Below are 20,326 nucleotides of genomic sequence, written 5' to 3'. Positions count from 1 at the left end.
TTATTTTGGGTGGTGGTGGTGGGTAGGATTCTTTTAAAAACTGAGCAATACCTAAAGGTCTAGGGAAAGGAAGGAAGAAATCTATCTAAGCTTTAGTTATCTAACAGTGCGATCCTATCTGTGTCTACTCAGAAACAAATCCTTTTAAGTTAAATAGGACTGATTCCCAGGTAAGTATGCATGGGATTGCAGCCTAAAGTACTTAAGCACCCGCAAATAAATAATAGGCAAAGAACAGTTTAAGCAATCAAACAGAAAAAATGACACTAAATTACATTTCTCCACTAGTTCTCAAAAGCTAGAGGAGACTTCAGTATGGAGACTTACACTCCCCCGCACACACACACACAGCAATCACCCAAGTAGTTACCATAGGATATTAAGGATATCAATATTAAAAGATATCTTTTAACTCCAAAGTAGCCGTCTACTTCATGTTCAAGTGGTGGCTCTAGCAGAATATGTACTGTTCAGCGCCACTAGCTGAAGAGATCAAAATGAATTATAAACAATAACTATAACAATGATGATTTTCTTAGACATATTTAAAAAGCAACCCACCTGCCCGCCCCGCCCCACACAGCCCAAATTAAAATCAAGGCATGATCCAACCAAAGTGAAGCACTTTTAAGGCTGCAATTCCATGAATGCTTACCTGGGAGTAAGACTCATTGAACACAGTGGGAGTGGATCTACACTACTACTTTTAAAGCGCTTTGAAAACGTTTTGAAACCTGTATATGCAGTGTGTCCTGGGCCCCAACAGTTGTCAAAACTGTTATAAAGCACTTTAAAGCAGTAGTGTAGATCCCCCCTGGGACTTATTTCTGAGCAAATATGCATGGGTTTCTGTGATCTCATTGGTTTCAATGGGAGAATGCTAAATACCAGCTTTTCCCTGCACATTTACCTGGAAGCAAACAATGGGTAAGACAATGGGTAAGAAGTAAGTCCCAGCGAGTTCAGTGGAAACTATCTCTAATTAAACATGCATAAGTTTGGGTAGCTAAAATAATTTGATCGTAGGTGGATCGCACTGTTACGTACGTGTGTGTGTGTGTGTGTGTGTGTTTAAAATCTAGAGGAAAATCTACTTTACTGTATTTATTCAGTTAAAATTGAAGCTTGCTTTTGTGCTTTGTTGCAAAGTAATGTTTTTGTTGTTTTCTTTCTTTTTGAGAAATATTTTCCTACGCATGACACAAGAGTATACAAGGAAAGCTACTTCACGTTTCTGCAAAGCACAATGTTTTAATTAAAACATCAACAACTGTAAAACCAGACATCATAAATTCACTGCAACTTACTTCCAAGTAACAAATTTGAGGCTTGCAACCCAAATCCAAGGAGGTAGATTTTTGAAGGGCGGTTTTTGGGGGAGGGACTTTTCTTCCTCCCCTCTTCTTTCCTCTCCTTCACACTCACCCCACACACACACACACACACACTCACTCACTCCCACTCACCTCCACAAAATTATTTTTCTTCCCCCACAAATAACCCAGCAGCTCCGCCGGGCGCTTACCCTAAAGCTGTGACCACAACCAGCCACGCTCACCAAAGTCCTTTGCATTGCATGGCACTCAGGCAGCCTGAGGAGAGCAAGTGCGCCTTTCCTTGCTGTTATTCCTCTTCTACGCAGCCGCAGTAAGGTGAGTCATGGTGAGTGACTCAGCTGAACCTGTGGAGGAGCAGCGGTGCTCTGGAAAAGGTGCCCGATGAATGCATCTCTGCTGCTGCTGCCACTCCACTGAGCAGGCTCAAGGCACCATTTCAGAGGTTGGAATTTCTTCGGCTGGCTGGACCAGGAATCCAGGATTCTTGACTGCCCAGCCAGGACATTTTGGAAATGCTTGGAAACCGTGACATTCCCATTTTTCCAGGACATGTGGCAACCCTATTCCTATGGACAAAAGGGCACAACATTGTAAAACTCCAGGAATTCCAAGCACACAAGGACGCCAGCATGAATTTGGCCCGATGCCCTGATGTGATGATGTCCCAGCCTTGTGCCTTTCATGCAGTCACAAAGCCTACAGAGGAAGGCGCAGTTAGAAGCCACCACCTTGCACACAAATATAAGGTGACCTCCTTGCTCCGGGAGCAGCTTCAGTGTGGTTTTCTAGGCACTGTGCATGGCTTCTAGCCTCTCCCTGGCAGCACAGATCTTTTCCACAGAAGATGGCTGCTTGTAAATACCCATCTTTAAAGAATCGTCTCTTTGCTTTTTGTGTTTAACAATGGATTTTAATATTGTGTGCATTCAGATCCTATGCAAGCTCACTTGGAAGTGAAATCCCACTAATTTCAATGAAGTGTGCATAGCCTTGTAGCCCAAATATGTATATTGAATTTTAGGTTGTAAATCAACTGGAGGGCCCTGTTGATCCCATAGGTGCAGCATAAATTGACATCAGCTGCAGGAGAGACGCTGGGGCCCAGGCAGTTGCAAGCCCTTTGGATTTGGATGCCTCCATGACAAACCCAAACCCAAACCTCCTTGCTCTTCCCGGTCCTGCCAGTCAACTTAAACTGAGGTTTTGGAGGCACCCTAATAAGCATCAGCTAAGCTGCATAAGACAGCTTTGCTCTTTCTGGTATTGATTTTGCTTGTTTTGAAGTTAAGCGTATCCATAAAAGCACTCCATTTCGCCTTGAGGTAAATCTCATAAGGTATATTAAAAAAGAAAATAAAAGATTCTTTGGCAGCAATTACCATCTCAAATAACCTGCCTAGGGTTGAGAAAGCATGCCAAAGGCCTCTGCAGAAATAGCTTTCATTTGGGCTGTTTATTTTCATATGCATTGTTCAACACTTTACTGCTGTGGCAGGGTATTTAGCTGTCAGCTCCCATTAAATGGTGTGTCAGTTGTCCTTATTCAAGGTAAGAAACCCCAATAATTGCTCATCTCCCTATTTTAATTTAGGTTACTCCCACTGTCAGGGAATAAAGTTAACTAAGGAAATAATGCATGGTCCACACATAATAAGCTTCAACTAAGATCCGTCCACAAACACACATCAAAACCAATGAAAGAGCAAGATTTCCAAGCCACCATACTGCATGCTACAGGCTGACATATTCAGTTACTTACATCAAGCCCAAAATCCTGAACAGGCTTGAGGAAAATATAATTTAAATTCAGACACCAAGCCAAACCAGTTTAGAACCCAAACAATAGTGTGAGCTTCCAAACACACGTAAGTCATAGTTTACAGCTGTTTTGCCAACTTTCATTTGCCACCTTGCACAGCATTCTAGTCTCAAATTGCAATAGCCTCTGAAGACAGAGCATGGCTGTCAATTCAAATATCACATCAATTCAATCATTATTATTTATGCCGTGTAATCAATGTGTACATTGAATTACAGCAGGGATGGAGAACCTCCAGTTCATCCATGTCATCCAATCTGGCCTGCAAGGATGTCTGGGCATGCCCTCTTACCACCACTACCACCACGCTTGCTTTCTTCTTGTCTTTGATCACTTCCTCCATCCCCACTGAGATCTCGTTCCCTGAACGTGGTTTCTACTTTTTTTTTCATCCTTTGTTTAGTTCCATTGATTTCTTGCTGCCAGAATGCAATCTGTGCTTTGCTACATGTTCTGGATTGTTCTTGACCTCTGGTGACCTTCCAGCGAGTGCTCCACATTTTCAGAACACTTCGTTCTATTCTGGAGGTTTCCGGAAGTTTTCCACAGATCCTACAGCAGCAGCATTGAGACCTGCTTGATCAAAGCTAAAATTTCCTCAGCTGGTGCTTCCATTTGGTCACAGCTAAACCTCAGTAAAGTCAAACTTTTGGTATGACTGAAAGATATATTAAACGGAGAGTAGCGGTGATTAAATATCTGGATGTTTTGAGCAAGAGCCTGTGCTGAAGGCTTCATGGAAAATGTGGGTTTTGAGGAGGGATTAGAAAGCAGTGAGAGCAGTGTTCTGGGAGACAGGTCCAAGCATAAGGGGCAGCTCAGGTGGCATCAATTGAAGGAGGGTGGTAGAGCAGGCAGGGATGTAGCAAGATATAAGAGCAAAGAAAAAAGGAGGGCCAAAGCCACGGAGGGTTTTGAAGTGACAAGGAGCTTATGCTTAGATTTAGAAGTGGAAGAGTTGACAGTGGAAGGATTTAAGGAGGGCCTCCCAGGAGATGTCAATGGTTTTGGAAACACAGTGTTGGACAGAGGTGAAGGGAACAAGGTGAGGCACTGCAGGACCAGAGAAGAGAAGGTTGCAATAGCTTACGTGAGTGATGAGTAGGGTTTTGCCAAAGGGACAGAGAGGAAGGGCCATGTTCTTTCAGCATTGTAAAGGGAGAAGCAACATGACTTGGAGACGGACTGAAGATAAGGAAAGAAGAAAACAGACAAAGATCAAGCCAAAGAGAGACACCTGATCAACAGGTTGGATGATCAAACTGGCCCTATACTGGTGTTTGCCTGCAACATGAGTAGGGCTGAACTAGGGAAGAGGATGTGGGCAGGCATACAAGCCACACCTCATTGTCCCCGCATGCCTGGCTGCTTTGAAAAACTTTATGCATCAGCACAAAGTTCTGAAGGAGAGTTATAAGTGCAATCACCTGAATGCCCTTCTAACTCTACCCATTATTAGCAACCCTGATAAAGCAGGACTCCCAAGGGAGGGGGCTTTGTAAGAGCCTTCAGCTGAATGTGCTCACAATGCCCTTTGAGACCTTCATGCTAAAGCAGCTGGGTGCAAGGCTTTCATGTACACATGTTCACCTTCCGAGTCTAATCCTCTGCGCACCACAGGCAAATGCCTGCACAGGGCTGCTGTCAATGGGACAGTGTACATGGAGAGGGGGGAGTTAAGCACAGCGCTGCAACTTTCAGTCTTGGACACAATGAGTTTCAGACGATGATGATGGAGCATTCAAGCAGAAATACCAAAGAGGTGGTTGGACGTGCATCGTTGGAGGAAGGAGGAATGTTCTGGGATAGAGGATTAGAGGTGGGTGAGCTCAGCATATAGGTGCTTCTGAAAGCCCATGTTGTTTGATGAGACCAACCAGGAATAGTGTGTATGAAAGAGAGAGAGAGTAGACAGCTAAGAAGGACTGATTAGACAAGTTGGGAGAATCACGAGAGGAAAAAACTACGTAAACCTATGACATAAAAGAGTGACCAACTGTTTCCAAGACAGAGGAATGATCAGGAAAAACCTAGGCTCAATAGAGACCTTTAAATTCTGCCGTGAAGAGGTTGTCAGTGATTTTTATGAGGGCAGTTTCAGTACAGGGACAGAAGCCAGATTGAAGGGGATAGGGTCAAGAGTGAAGCAAGAGGAGAGAAAATCAAGATAACAGGATTAAGCAGCACACTCCACGCAGTTGGAGGTAAAGGGCAGAAGGGAGACTGGGGCCGTTTCTACACCTGCCTTTTTTCCAGGGATCGTCCCAGGATCATGAGTGTGCATGCAAATGACCCACAGGGGATCCCTCCATTTTTCTGGGATAATCGTTAGGTGTAGAAAGGGCCTGGGTAGTAGCTGGAGAGGCAAGGTGAGTTAAGGATGATCCTTTTTAACGACAGGAGAGGCAGGGGAATGTTTGAACACAGTAAGGAAGGAACCAGAAGAGAGGGAGAGGCAGTGATGTGATGGATAATGACAACTAGGAGTCAGGAGGGGCTCAGAGGAGCGAGAGGGATGGATCACAGCACATGGTTTGGGGATTAGCATAAAAAGAGGAGCAGAGATAGTGAGACGTGGGGAGCTGGAAGGCAATGGGGCAGGTCTTAGCATGGCATGAAAGCTCAAGAAAAGGATCTGAAAAGTTGGTGTGGATCAGAGAAGGGTAGGAATGTTGTTTGGCCAGGAAGATGCCAAACAAAGAGGAGGACAGCATGAATTTATAATGGATGAAATCATCACGCTCCTTTGTTCTTTTCCAGAGGCATCAGCTGCAGGAGAGTAAGAGCAACGCTATTGAATGCAGTGAGTGAGCCAGTGCCGAGTTCACCGAGAGAGTCAAGAGTTGATGACAGGAGTGAACTGCAGGCCACAACTTCAGAGTCTACAGAGCAGCGACAAAGGAAAGAGGAGAGGGCAAAATATTACCTTTCAAAAAATTTATGTGTTTTGCCTACATTATCTCAATAACCCTTATAATATAAATGGTCAGTATTAAGAGAGGCATTCTAGTGAGAACAAGTAGCACAACCTTCCCCAACCTGATGCCTTCTACATGTTTTGTATCTCAACTCCAATCAGCCCCAGCCACCATGTCCAATGGGAGTTGTAGTCCAAAACTTCTGGAGGGGACCAAGTTGTGGAAGGCCAGACTAGCATTTTTATAGCTGAGATGAAACAGGAGCCAGAAAGTTCACAGCTTTCATGTCACTTAGTACTCATGGGAACTGCAAGAGCTTTGCCCTTTTTCCTTTTAAAAGATCTGTGTTTCTCTCTCCCCCTTCGTGCATTCTTTTTATCTCTCCTCACCTCTGCTCCTGTCTACCAAGTTTGGTGACAACAAAACACAAGATTTTTACTCCTCCAACAATGCACAAGATGCAGGTGAGTTGTGCCTAGTGCCTTGCGTCTGCATCAGGGTGAGAAAACTGGTGCTAACTCCACGACATGTCTCTAAATCCAGAGAAGTGAGGACTAATAAGAGACAGTGATGCAAGTATTCTCCCATCCATCAACGTTCCTGCAAAGAGATGGAAAATGGACACAAGCAATGTTTGGAATTCTCCCAGGCAGGTGCAAATAGCCTGAGAGGAGGCTGCAGATGTAGCTATTCTTCAGTCTGGCTTTGAGCTCCATCAGACAAGTGTTTTATTGCACGCTCATTACTCATGGATTTTCACAGGTCCCTCTCATGATGTCATTCGCCTCCTGAAGGCCTCCCACCCCTTCTAGCCTTCTTCACATGACAAAAAACACCCCAGTAAGTCCGACTTATTTTTTAAAGGAAGAACTTGCCACTATCTCCTGCTGTGTCCAAAAGAGGAAGTAATGAGGGAAGCGAAAGTAAGCAAATGCAATTTTCCTCCGTGTGATGACGCTCTTGGTTCAAACATAATGTTAAACCATGGTGCGACTGTGAGGAGAAGCATCCAACCGTGGTTTTTCATCTTGTCTAAACCAGGAATGACTGTTGCTTTAAACTATGGTTTATCTGAACAAGCCAGGATCAGAAACTCTACTTTAACTGTGGCTTGGTCAGACAAACCCTAGTTTAAACCAACCTTAGTTTGTCCCAGTTTCAACAAACTGTGGTTAGCTGAGAATGGAAACAGATACTTCCAAGCGCCTCAAGGCTGTGCTGGGAGTGTGTGGGGAGCAGGGCAAACACACTACAGTTTAGTAATGGGTGTGTTCAGATTTAGCTATACCTGAACACATCCATTGTTTCCATGGCAGGATCTACACTACTGCTTATAATGGTTTATAATGGTTATGACAACTGTTCAGGCCCAGGACACACTACATAATGTTTTTAAAGTGTTATATCCTGCTTGGTGTAGATCTAGAATCCAATAAATAATTATGACATTTGATTTTTCCTGCCCCCACCCCACCCCATCCTAAATGTTTCCACAACAAAATTTTATCAATAAGCTGTTTTTAAAATACAAAAACTACAGTCTGGACTCCCTAAACCTAAAATAATTTGCAGCAAATGCAATGAAAGCCTTTCAGGAGAAAGTAAATAGGAAGCCCACTGTGTAACAAGATCTATCGCTCTATCATTTCACTGTTTCCTTTTTTTAAAAAAATCCACAGCCTTACTATATTTGACTCTTTCACTGAATAGATGTTTTTCGTTTGATTCCAGTTTGCTCTCCCTCACTCAGATTTTGGGAACTGGAATGATTAACTGATTTCCATCATCATTCTGCCTATAAGTCGCAGCCTGAGATGCTATTTCAAGTTCTCATCGACAAAGATTTCATTATACAAGGTCATAATTTTTAACCAGAGTTTTAGCAAAAAGGTTTAGTCTCCAACTGAATGAGGCCCATATGTTTGAGTCACATGCAGAAAGCGCATGCTGAGGAAGGGAGCAGGAGTGTAACAGGTCTATTTCAGTGGTTGAATAAACTTCCACCCACATCAGAGCACAAAGACACTCTGAAGCAGTCCCCTTAAACCCTTATCTAAACAGAATAAATCAGAAATACAATTTTTGATTGATGCTGAAGGAGTTGCTTTCTTAGTCCCAGAGCAATTTAAAACTCTCACCAGGTGAGAGTTGTCCTGAGGGCAGAGCTTCTTTTTTTTTCTTTTTTTTTAAACAGTCCTCTACTTCCAGGCAGTTTGACTTGCTACCCGGGCTACAATGCCTGTGCTGCCATGACAAAAGCCCGGAGAGACATCAACGGAGATCAGTGCAATACTGTGTGGCTAAACTGTGTTTAGAACAAGTATAATGAAATATACAGACAAGATTGCCTTTGTTACATTCATCCCCCACATTTTCTCCAAGGAATATGTGGCCCTCTCAATTTATCCTCACAACAATCCTGTGTAGTAGGGGTCTGCTCTGCCCTGAAATTTGGAGAGGAGCTCTGATGAGGTGATTCTCTGCTGTGATTTTCGGAGTGGCTCTGTCTCTCTGCTCCGTTCCGTTTTCAGATAACCACTCAATTATAGCCTATGGGAATTAATAAAAATGCTTCAGCTTTTAAAAAAATTTAAGGTTCCCCCTCAAACCATTCCTCCCCCCCCATAAACAGACACACACACCCCTCTCTGTTTCCACATTAATTCACCCATACGCATTTATGGCAAAGTAAAGGATAAAAGCTCCATCCATAAATCATAGAATCATAGAATAGCAGAGTTGGAAGGGGCCTACAGGGCCATCGAGTCCAACCCCCTGCTCAATGCGCATGGGTGAATTAACGCAGAATCAGAGGGGTATGTGGGGGGGGGTTGCGGGGGATTTTAAAAAAACAACACCTAAAAATCAAGGAATGAACTGATCTGCTTCAAACTTGGCATGTCTAAAACCCCACTTACATGTATGCATTCTGTGCTCCCACATGTCTACATACAAGGGACATGGTGTTCCCTTAAAAAAGAAAACTTTCATAATTGTACTATATGTCTATGATGTTAGGGAAGCAGTGCATTAGTCAGGGTCATAGTAACTCAACCAGCAAATGTGAAGGTTTATGCAACTATTCTTGCAATTTAGAAGCAAATGGGCAGGGAACGCCAACCTGGTAGAAATGAGACTCACTCTATTTATTTATTTAAAACATTTATATTCCGCCCTATATCAATAAGATCTCAGGGATAAGATCTCGGGATAAAAGACCACCCTAAGTCTCTGGATTTTGAAGGCATTCTTTCAAATCAGGAAGGACCCTTACACTTGCTGCTCAGAAGGGCAATTCACCATTTTCTTTGTCTATCTCACAAATAGCAGCTTTGGAGTGCTCTGTTGCTCTTTAAAGTCTCCTCACCTATTTCTTCCCAAATCCTTGCACCTGTTTGTTCCCCATTCAAATCATCCCAGGCTGAATCTTCTTTTCAGTCCCGAATTTCTATCCCTTTCCCCATAATTAGCCACACACATACTTCATGATCACAGATTTTGGGCTGACATTTGCCTCCCTCTTTAAGGGCACGTTTTCATTAATGCTGTTTTAATTCATTTCTTTTTGAAGTGCCACACTTCCATCAGCCCTTGTTGATCACACCTACAATGTTCTATATATTTCTTTTTTAACCTTCTTGGTGTTAATGTCATTTGGATGTGCAATTCTAATTCCCTTGATGTACGTATGACTAATTCCCCGGATATGTAATTTTAATTCACTTAAATTCCTAAATAAAATAAACAACTTTCTTCAAAGACTTTGTCTGTGTTTTCTGACTCCCTCAGCTTTTAGGGGTATCCAGTTTCCCCATAGGCATAGAGTTCAATGTCATACGTATGCTTGGTTTACATGTATGTAATGTACACACATCCATGTTACTTAGAGCACATAACCATCAGTTCCTCTATAACAGCTTTATCTACTCTGCCTCGAAGTAGTTCACCATGTTCTTCAGCAGGGGTCTTTCCCAACCTTAGACCCTTCTCTTCAGTGGTGACACCAGGGGATAGAGCCCGAGGTCTTCGGCAAACAAAGCCTGTGCTCTACCAGTAAGAAATGGAGCCTTTCTCTAAATTCTCAGTGTGTTACTACCATGTACACAGATTCTCGACTACCTTCAAATGCATATTACCTGAGATCCAAGCTCCCATGGTCAGGCAGTAGGAATCTTTTCCAAACAAGGCCATAGTTATTTCATTGCCTAGCAAATTGCACTAAAAATCTCAAGGGAAATGTGTTTGCAGCACCTCAGATTCTGTCATGTAAGTACATAGTGTTTCTTTAGTCTTGCCTGAGGCACTGTCTTCTATTCCTTCATTCCCAGCTTAAACAGAGAAGCTGGATTTCCAATTATTAGTATTGGATTGCAACAAGAAATGATGAAAATGTAAAACATGGGGAAACATATTGCAAATCACTTATTGGCAGGCCAGTTACCTCATTCAGAAGCAGATATGTGTACAGGCTTTTTGGAATTCTCAAATTAGAGCCCAGAAGACCTCACCGAAGACAGACATTTTTTGCTGGCACAAGAATATGCTAGTTAAACATCAGATGTAATGTCTGTACAGACAAGTTGCAGGCTCTAAGTCCAAACAGTAATTTAGTTCCCTGCTGAATCTTTTTTTTTTTTTTTAATACATAAAAGTGTATTATTTTCTTCCTTTGTCTTTTGAAAAAGCAATATACGCGGGGGAGCTAATCCTGTTCACTTTTTATTTAAATCACCAGCAAGTTTATAATGGAATAATCATAATTTTCATGAATCTAGTAACCACATCCAATCATATTAGCCAACATTCCCCTATAGTTGTTTAACGGGCTCTCCGTGACCTTTATTACAAACAGCCTATTTTAAAGAATATCATAAAAAACGAGTCGTCAACATTGAGGTTCTAGAGGGGAATCCAGGAGATACATTTAAATTATCTGCTTTGTCACAGGGTTCCGGTGAGCACTTAATTAATTCACAGAGAGTTAGAAGTGTCCTGCGGTGCTTTATCTATGTGGTTAGGCTGCAGACCTAAAGACAGTAGTGCACACACTAGTAACTTCGAGGCTTGACTTCTGCAATGTGCTGTACATAGGGCTACCTTTGTGCTTAGTCCGGAAACTTCAACTAGTTAAAAATATGGCAGCCAGGTTGGTTACCTGCACACCTAGGGGTGACTATATTACACCAACTTTAAAAACACTTCACTGGTTGCAAATTAGTTTCTGGGTGAAGTATAAAGTGTTGGTTATTACCTTTAAAGCCCTACATGGTTTGGGTCTAGGTTACCTGCGGGATCGTCATCGTCGTCTTTTTTAGGATGTTTTTAACAATGTATATTATGTTTTAATTGAGTATTATGTATTTTATCATTTATTGTTTTCCCCGCCTCGATCAAAATGGAGAGGGCAAGAAATAAAAATTTTTTTATTATTATTATTATTATTATTATTAATCCACCCCGCACACTCAGGTCCTCTGGGAAGAATTTACTTCAGCCAGTGAAAACTAGGCTGACAACCATTACCCAGAGGACCTTCTCCTCTGCTGCTCCTGGACTGTGGAATGGCCTGCAGGGAGGGATTCGCCAACTTAACAGTATTTCTGAATTTAAAAAGGCTATAAAGGCTGCTCTCTTCTGGCAGGCTTGCCCAGACAAATTTTAAGATGTCTTAATAGATTTTAAGAATGTATCGTTCTTACGTTTTTAATCAGTTTTATGTATTTCATCTTTTTGTATTCAATGTTGTTCCCCACCTCGATCCAGAGGGAGAGGCTGGTAAAAATTATTATTATTATTATTATTATTATTATTATTATTATTATTCCCGCTTACCTGGGAATAAGCCATATTGAACTCAATGGGACTGACTTCTGAGCAGACATGTACAAGATGGTGCTGTTAGTGCTCCTTCCTCCTTCAGTTTCCTCTGATTATATTCAAGTATGTTTGTCTGACTCTGAACACTTATTGAATTTTAGTGCTGAAAATATCTAATCATGATTTGGCCTGTAATGTTATTTAGAATCTGTCAACAGCTTGTGTGGTGCAGAGTGGTAAGCGGCAGTTACTGCAGCCGAAACTCTCCCCACGGCCTGAGTTCGATCCCAGCGGAAGCTGTTCTCAGGCAGTCGGCTCAGGTCGACTCAGCCTTCCATCCTCCCGAGGTGGGTAAAATGAGTACCCAGCTAGCTGGGGGAAAGGTAACTGCGACTGGGGAAGGCAATGGCAAACCACCCCTCTACAAAGTCTGCCAAGAAAACGTCAGCGAATGCAGGCGTCCCTCTAGGAGTCAGCAATGACTCAAGGGCTTGCACAAGAAGTTCCTTTCCTTCCTTTCCAACAGCCTACAAGTCTGTGTTGGTGAAATAGCATTACTTATACTGGAATCTGGATTAGCAGTGATATTTCAAAGATTCTCTCTCAACCCATCCCACTGCTGCCATTCAACAAATGGGTGCGTATGGCTTAAAGAAAAGAGGCAATAAGTTGATTGCCAGTGAGACAAGAAAACCTTACCCATTGTCTAGGTATAACATAGTGAAGTGAGCAAAATTGGAAAGATGTGGGACAGGGGCAGGGTGGATAAAAATGATGATTCAATCCATCCTGGTAAGGAATCCAAAGAGGCACATATTGCTTGCAACGTATAAAGCAAAACATTGGCAGACCACCACCAGTTATAGTACCATATTACCGTATTTCTTTGATTGTAAGATGCCATCGATTGTAAGACACACACTAATTTCAGTAACACCAACAGAAAAAAAAACCTAAGACACACCTGCGATTCTAAGACGCATCCCATTTTTAGAGATGTTTATATGGGGAAAAAAGTGTGTTTTAGAATCGAAGAAATAGGGTACATAAAACATTCAAAATATAGATATAATAACTCAGAATTTTACTGTTGTTTTGTCACTAAAAATAAGCAGACATTCCTTATTAAAGAATTTGCTATTTCTTAGAAAAAGAAGACACCTTTTTAATAATATTCCTTCTCTCCCATTTGGAAAGTACTACTTTTTTGGCTGAATACACCAATCTGCAAAGAAAATAAGGCAATTTCTTTGGTTTACTAGAATGTTAGCAAAGAGTGAAGGAGGCTGTCCTCTATATCTACCTGTTCTCAACAGCAATAATAATTACGGAACTCAGAGATCATTATATTCATTTGTTTAAAGCAGATCTGGAGTTACGATTCTGGAGATAATAAACAGGATGATCTAAGAAGTTTCAGGCTGCTCCTGAATATTTCCAACCCTAGTTCCTTGGCTGCCTCATCTATTTATTAGCCTTGCTAGTATTTTCTTCCTTAGTTCAGTAAAAGCAGGCTCAGACTCTCCTACTACTGGCTTATGTAGAGCTCTGAAACCACATGTTTATTTTCCTCAGCTATAAAAAGTTTATAAGGGTAGCTGGTATTCTTATGGGCCACTGTACAGTGATTTGCTACTGCATTCCACACCAACACAGAAAGAGCTCTGTGTTTCATACCAGAGGGAAATCCTTGTGATATGGCTGTCCAGCAGCCAACAAGAGTACAGACACCTCCTAAAATATATCACTGATTTTTCATTTTAACAACCTGATCTATGAAATGGGAGAAAGCTCTACAAATGTGAGAAATGAATCTGGACAGCCCAAGGCCCAAGAATATTTGTAGGTACAACATGATATCATAATAAGCAAACAGTGTCTCCCCCCGCTTTAAATAGATCATGTAACAGGTACACACTACACTACAGTATTAGAACGAAAGGAAAAAAAAACTATCCCAACACTCCTCGCATCTCAGAGCTAATCGTTTGCTGTTATAAAGTTCCCATTCGTTTTAATTGAATTATGCTCACGAAGAGCTGGCTCTTTTAATTTGTTCACCCCCAAAGCAGGCTCATAGAAAACAGCTGAAAAGGAATATAAAAGAATATGCATCACAACCAGGTGCCTGTGGAGCAAGTAGCTGAAGAACACTCAAGCAAATGAACCAAACCGTGGCACCAGCCAATCCAACCTTCGGAAAACACTATGCAGCCAACACGCAGGGCCAGGGCCAGACTATTTTGCGCCCTAGGCATGCGAGCTGCTTTCAGCCACCCACCCCACCCCCACCCCAGCATACCTGGGCGCAGGGCACCATCTCGCCTGCCCAGCCGAAGCGAAGCCAGGACGCTGGGGTACGGTGGGCGGCTTTGGAACGGTGCGCCCGGAAGCCGCCCTCTCAAGAGCCGCTGTGGGAGAGCGGCTTCCGGGTGCGGCGTTCAGCGCCCCCTTACCTTGGCGCTCTAGGCGGCTGCCTGAGTGGCCTCTATGGTAGCACCGGCACTGCAAACATGATGACACCATCACATTACTCATGTAACCAGATAAAACAGTCATCAAAGCATGCAAGTAGGTAACAGCTTCATGCAATTGCACTGCATTGCCATGTGCATCCTGGAAGAAAAAAAACACAAACGTTTAAAAAGCCACAAAAAGGGTGGGCGGAAAGACAAAAGAGACAAATTCCAAAACAGGTTCAGGAGTGGTTGTGAATTATTTTACATTTTGCTTATTATTATTGTATTTATTTGTTTCCTGCCTTTTGCCCAATGCTGGGCCTCAAGGCGGCCTTACAAAATACACAAAGGTTAAAAATACATTAAATACATTCCAATATTAAAACATTTAAAATACAAGACAATTTTAAAGTCCTTGGCATAGACAGAGGTCCAGCTTATTCACCAAAGGCCTGCCCAAGGAAATTTTTGCCTGCCTCCGAAAACACATCAAGGATGGAGCAAGTGAGTCCGGCTTCCCTGGGAAGAGAGTTCCAGAGCACAGGAGCAGTCCTCTCCTGTGTGATGGTGGTGGGACCAAGAGAAGGGCTTCCCCTGGAGATCTCAAAGCCCAGGCAGGCTCGTAAGGGAGAATACGGTCTTTCAGATAACCTGGACCCGGGCTGCATCGGGCTTAATAGGTCCTAACTAGCACTTTGAAGTGTAGCTGGAAACAGACTAGAAGCCAGTTAGTAGTTTATCTAATATGTATTTATTGATTTTTGTTTATATTGCTGTGTTGTGCAGAGAGCTTCGGCTATTGGGCGGTATAAAAATGTAATAAATAAATAAAATAAATAAATAAATAAATTGTGTATGTCTTGGGTAATTGGAATGTGCTTTGGTATAAAGCACAATATAAATTTGTATCATTATTATTAGGGTGCTGGCTGTGTCTAGGTGTGAGTACACAGCAATAGAGACCTATACAGCAAGCCTCCAATCAGGGTGGATTTTATTTAAATCAATTTGATTTAAATCACTACTCAGAAAGACTCGATTTAATCATGTGACTTCCTCCCCCCCCCCAAAAAAAAAGTGCACTCTTCCTCGCTATATTTTACACAACTCAGAGTTTCCAAAGACTCATTCTTGCTGGTATAATCTTAATATTTACAACCAGATGAAGGTTTCATTTTTAGAATAGCAACTTTTCAGATTAGTTTTACGGTTATATCAAAAAATACTGATTTGGTTATACTATTAGAAATACATCATAGATAGATAATTATGAAATTATTGCAAGGTGTACTATCTCTAGGTTAATAGGTTAATCATTCATATTTGGACAACTTTTCTGCTGTACTTTATTGGAAGGAGAAAAATAATCTTACAGAAACCTCCGGAAGAGCCATGATATTGTGAATGGATTAATGGAATTCATTTACCAAAACATTTAAACAGCCTCATGCTACATAATTAAAAACTAATCCTTATTTCATAATGAATAACCTTTGGACTATAATGTATCTTGAATAGAAAACTATCTTTAGGTAGTTTTTTCCTCAAAAAGCATTTTATTTTTAAAAAATCCAATTTAATTTTTTTTAAAAAAATCATTTATTTTTATCCACCCTGCCTCCAATACTTGAGTTGTGCGTTCCTTGGCTGGGGCTTATGTACCACCCATGCTGTGCTATGATTGGCTGTAAGGCTAAGAAAGCAAGAGTGGAATACATGTGGGAGGAGTAGGATTGAACTCACTAGTCCTGCCCTTATGCTGATGCACAGCCTGGACACACTCTTCTGGTGGCCACACTTACAGTGTTAGTGAGAAAGGCTTGTACCTGCACAGGGCTCTTCATAGAATCATAGAAAAGCAGAGTTAGAAGGGGCGTACAAGGCCATCAAGTCCAACCCACTGCTCAATGCAGGAATCCACCCTAAAGCAACCCTGACAGATGGTTGTCCATCTGTCAGGGATTCCTGATTGCAAGGAATTATTCCTGATCGCAAGGAATTTCTGTGTGCATCCTTTTCTCATTGACAGTTTATGCACTGTCACCAGAGGGGCTATGTTAGCACTACTCTAGCCAGCACCCTATACTTCATTATGGCCACATGCGTGGGGAAGGGCAACAGCAGTCATTTTGGGCTCTCCATTGACTTCAATTGGAATGGTTTAACTTCAGCGATCTCTTTTGGCTGTATCATGTTATGGCATCACTGAAAGTGGGGCCCACCTGATTATGTCCTGCAAAATTATTTATTTATTTATTTATTTAAGCATTTTTATGCCGCCATTCAGCCAAAAAAGGCTCTCATGGTGGCTTACAAAAGTGTTTTTTGACAGTCCCTGCCCAAAGGCTTACAATCTAAAAGACATGACACAAAAGGAAAGGGGATTGGGAGGGAGGAGGAAATTACATTCTGACTAAGTTCTGCTCCTCCCTATTTTGGGGCCTTATGCTGGTGTTAAGTCCTTCTCGGGTTCTTATTCTCTTCCAGGTAGTATAAGTATTATTTATTTATTTATTTAATGTCCAAGGAGTTGTGCATGATCCCAGTTCCAGAACACTGGAAGGCAGGAGGAGCTGTATATCTTGCTAACCAGGTATGCGGCCTGCACTTTAAGTAAAAAGGCCACAAAAGCTCAAAAAACAGTGTTTACAGCATTCAAAAAAGAAGGAAATATTACTGTTCTTGGAGACCAGGAAATTCAAAAAGAACAACAAACAGCTCCTGAAGAAGGGGGAAATCCCTCCGAAACACGTAGAGCATAATTAATGTATTTCTGTCCTAAGCATTGGAGTTTGCCGCCTCCTTTGCCACTAACCAGGTATGCTGCCTGCACTCGAAGTAAAAAGGCCACAGATTCATTTTAAAAAGCTGAACATTCAGGATCTAGGATGTCCCACAGGTAGGACAGGTCTTTTGAAGGCTCTTGGGGGTTGCTCTGTTGGAAGACGTGAGCAGAAATGTACATGTACCTTAACCATCTCTTCTTGTAAGCAACATACATGTACTCAATATAACTTTAGATTTTGGGGTTTGGGGTCGTACCTACCATCCAGTTGGTTTTCCTCAGAACTCAAGTTGATAGCTCAATCTTTTTTTAAAGTATGTATTTTTACTTGACAGTATACTTGTGTATATTATGGTGTGCCTTTTTTAAAAAAATAACAGCCCAAATGATAGCAGCGGACACAAGGTCTGTGCAAAATTTGCTTCTAAATGGTCCTATAAGACGCAAGCAGGGAATAAACTTGGCATAAACAAACAGCAGGTGACAGAATGCTGTAAAATAAACAAAGTGAACTCAAAATAGCTGCTGCCACCCTGATAATTAATGGTGGTGAGAATAAATGACTACTCTTGAGATGCATCTTTTTCTTTTCTTTTTTTTTTTTAAAAAAAATGAAATTTATAATTTATTTTTGTTCTGTGTTTTCTCCCTCACTCATAGTAAAGGATAATAACTGCTAGGATTAGTGCCACCACTTCATTCAGGTTTGTTTACTTCATAGGTCATGGTTATCAGTAACAGACAAACACCTTCCCCCAACTCCAATAATAAGCATGTGTTGAAGTGGCCAATTTGTCTAATAATGTGCAGTCCTTTTAAAGGTACATTTCTATGAAAGCCATTAATTCCACAATTTGGTTGGCCTGTCATTGTTTACCTTGAGGAACCAGGATGTGGCCAGAAAGCACAACTAGGGAAGCAGTGCTAATGTCAGGTGCAGATGGGGTTCCTAGGTATCCAGAATGTAAAAGCTTGAGACTCACAGGACGGGGACCTGTGACACCCTGGGGTTGCCAATTGTTGAAAAACCAAATTTGATACCTGAGCAGAGTTTAGGGGTGGGGCCTAGCAGTAAAGGGGCAGAGCTAGGGATGAGAAGGCTCAGGAAAAATAGATTAAAGAAAAAAACAAAAAGAGGGCACTTCTTCATTTTTTAACTCCTCCCTCCCAGTTTTCCCAGGTGGATAGATTGACAATCATTTATGCACACTACACACCTTTTCCAACAGGGTGTCACATCTGGACCAAGTTGGCATGTGTAGATGGCTTTAAAGAAGAAGACATCAATGTGCGTGCCTGACTGAGGCTAGTTGACAGCCTGGAGATTTTGGCTGTCAGCCTAGAAGCCCAGAGTCAGGGCTCTGAACCTTGAAACTGAAAGCCAGGTCCTGAGATCTTTCAACCCTAGGCATAGCCCCCTGCTCCCTGGACTACCGGAACTGCACAAGATTCTACTTGGAATGCTCACATAACTGTCCAGAATCCACCATGCCCAGGGGAGTCAAACTAATTCCACTGTCTGGTACACAGCTCCCAAATCTGCTTTCCTACATTGTGGACAGCTTATTGCTGAGGAAGTCTACCAGGTTCTCCATCTCCACTACAGATTACCACCTTCAGACAGATTGTGGATTAGTACCAGACTATTGCTTGCCTGTCCATTTGCCATCTATCTACCTGCCCACAGAAGTTGACCATCCTTGAGTCTGAGCTCCTGGCAGCTGAGTGATCAGCAGTACAATCCATCAATGGCCTCGTTCAGACAACACGCTAAACCATGCTGCTTAACCACAAAATGAGGAGTGTTATATAAATATTCTAAATAAATAAATAAATAAAAATAGTTAATGCATTACCGTTTTGTGGTTAAGCAGCATGGTTTAGCGTGTTGTCTGAACGGGGCCAATGTCTATTACCAAAGGAACTGCAGAGAAAAATGAGGCAGTTTTGATTTCCTGAATTGTTGGTCTTTGCTTGTAGCAATAAGCAAAGCAATCAACAAGTAATGACAAGAGTCTAAATGAAGACATCCTAGGCCGGATCTACACTAGTCTTATAACGTTGCTAGTGTCCCTTTCTAACGTGGTTCTCTGTATCGTTTCTCTGTATCACGGGACACACTAGCGTGACTTACGTTTCGCTGCAACGGAACTTCAGGGCACATGGTTCAATTGTTTCCGTTGTTCTCCCTCTTCTGTGAGAGCTGCTGGGTTTGCTCCACCCACTGCCTGCCTCATTCCTAGCCGGAAGGGTAATAGTCATAAGCACACATGTAACCCTTGGGTCGGTACCCAGGGCCGGGTTCTACGTCTAGGGGTTGTTTGTTTTTCCCTTAAGGTTAGCTCAGGCTCAAGCCCCCACCCAGGAAACCTGGGACACCAATTTAGAGATGTCTGAGTAGCAACCTCACCCACACACCTGAGGTATAAGTACTGGTATTTATTCAGTTTGACAACAAGCAACAAAAATAGAACATGGGAGACAACCTTTTGATTAACACATTTCCCTCCCAAGGTCTAGGTAGGCCGATGGAGGCCTGTGTCCTTTAGCCTTATTCACAAGCCCAGGAGACAGTGAATGAAGAGGGATCCTCCAGGCATGCAATAAGGTGGATGGTAGGTGGCAGCATCAGGAACTGGGGTGCGCTGCAAAGAGAGCTGATTCAGCAGCATCAGGAACTGGGGTGCGCTGAAAAGAGAACTGATTCAGTAGGCCCAAACCAGGAACTGGGGTGCGCTGCAAAAGAGAGCTGATTCAGCAGGCCCAAACCAGGAACTGGGGTGCGCTGCAAAGAGAACTGATTCAGTAGGCCCAAACCAGGAACTGGGGTGCGCTGCAAAGAGAGCTGATTCAGCAGCATCAGGAACTGGGGTGCGCTGCAAAGAGAACTGATTCAGCAGGCCTAAACCAGGAACTGGGGTGCGCTGCAAAAGAGAGCTGATTCAGCAGGCCCAAACCAGGAACCACCTCCAACACTAACCATGTCAAAGTTCAGCTCCTCCTTCTGCAGCCAGAGACTGTTGCATGTACAACACTATATGCAAATGAGCTCCTTCATGTTAGGGCATGTTTTCCCTGCTCCCCCCCACCGGGTGGCGTGTACTCATTTCTCTACTGCTTTACACACACAAACCTCCTCCCAAAACACCTTAACACAAGTCCCAGGGAATTGCCTGAATGTGTAGGAACCA

This window comes from Elgaria multicarinata, chromosome 2 (genome assembly GCF_023053635.1).
Source record: "Elgaria multicarinata webbii isolate HBS135686 ecotype San Diego chromosome 2, rElgMul1.1.pri, whole genome shotgun sequence".
Lineage (NCBI taxonomy): Eukaryota > Metazoa > Chordata > Lepidosauria > Squamata > Anguidae > Elgaria > Elgaria multicarinata.
Note: the sequence above shows the minus strand (reverse complement) of the source record.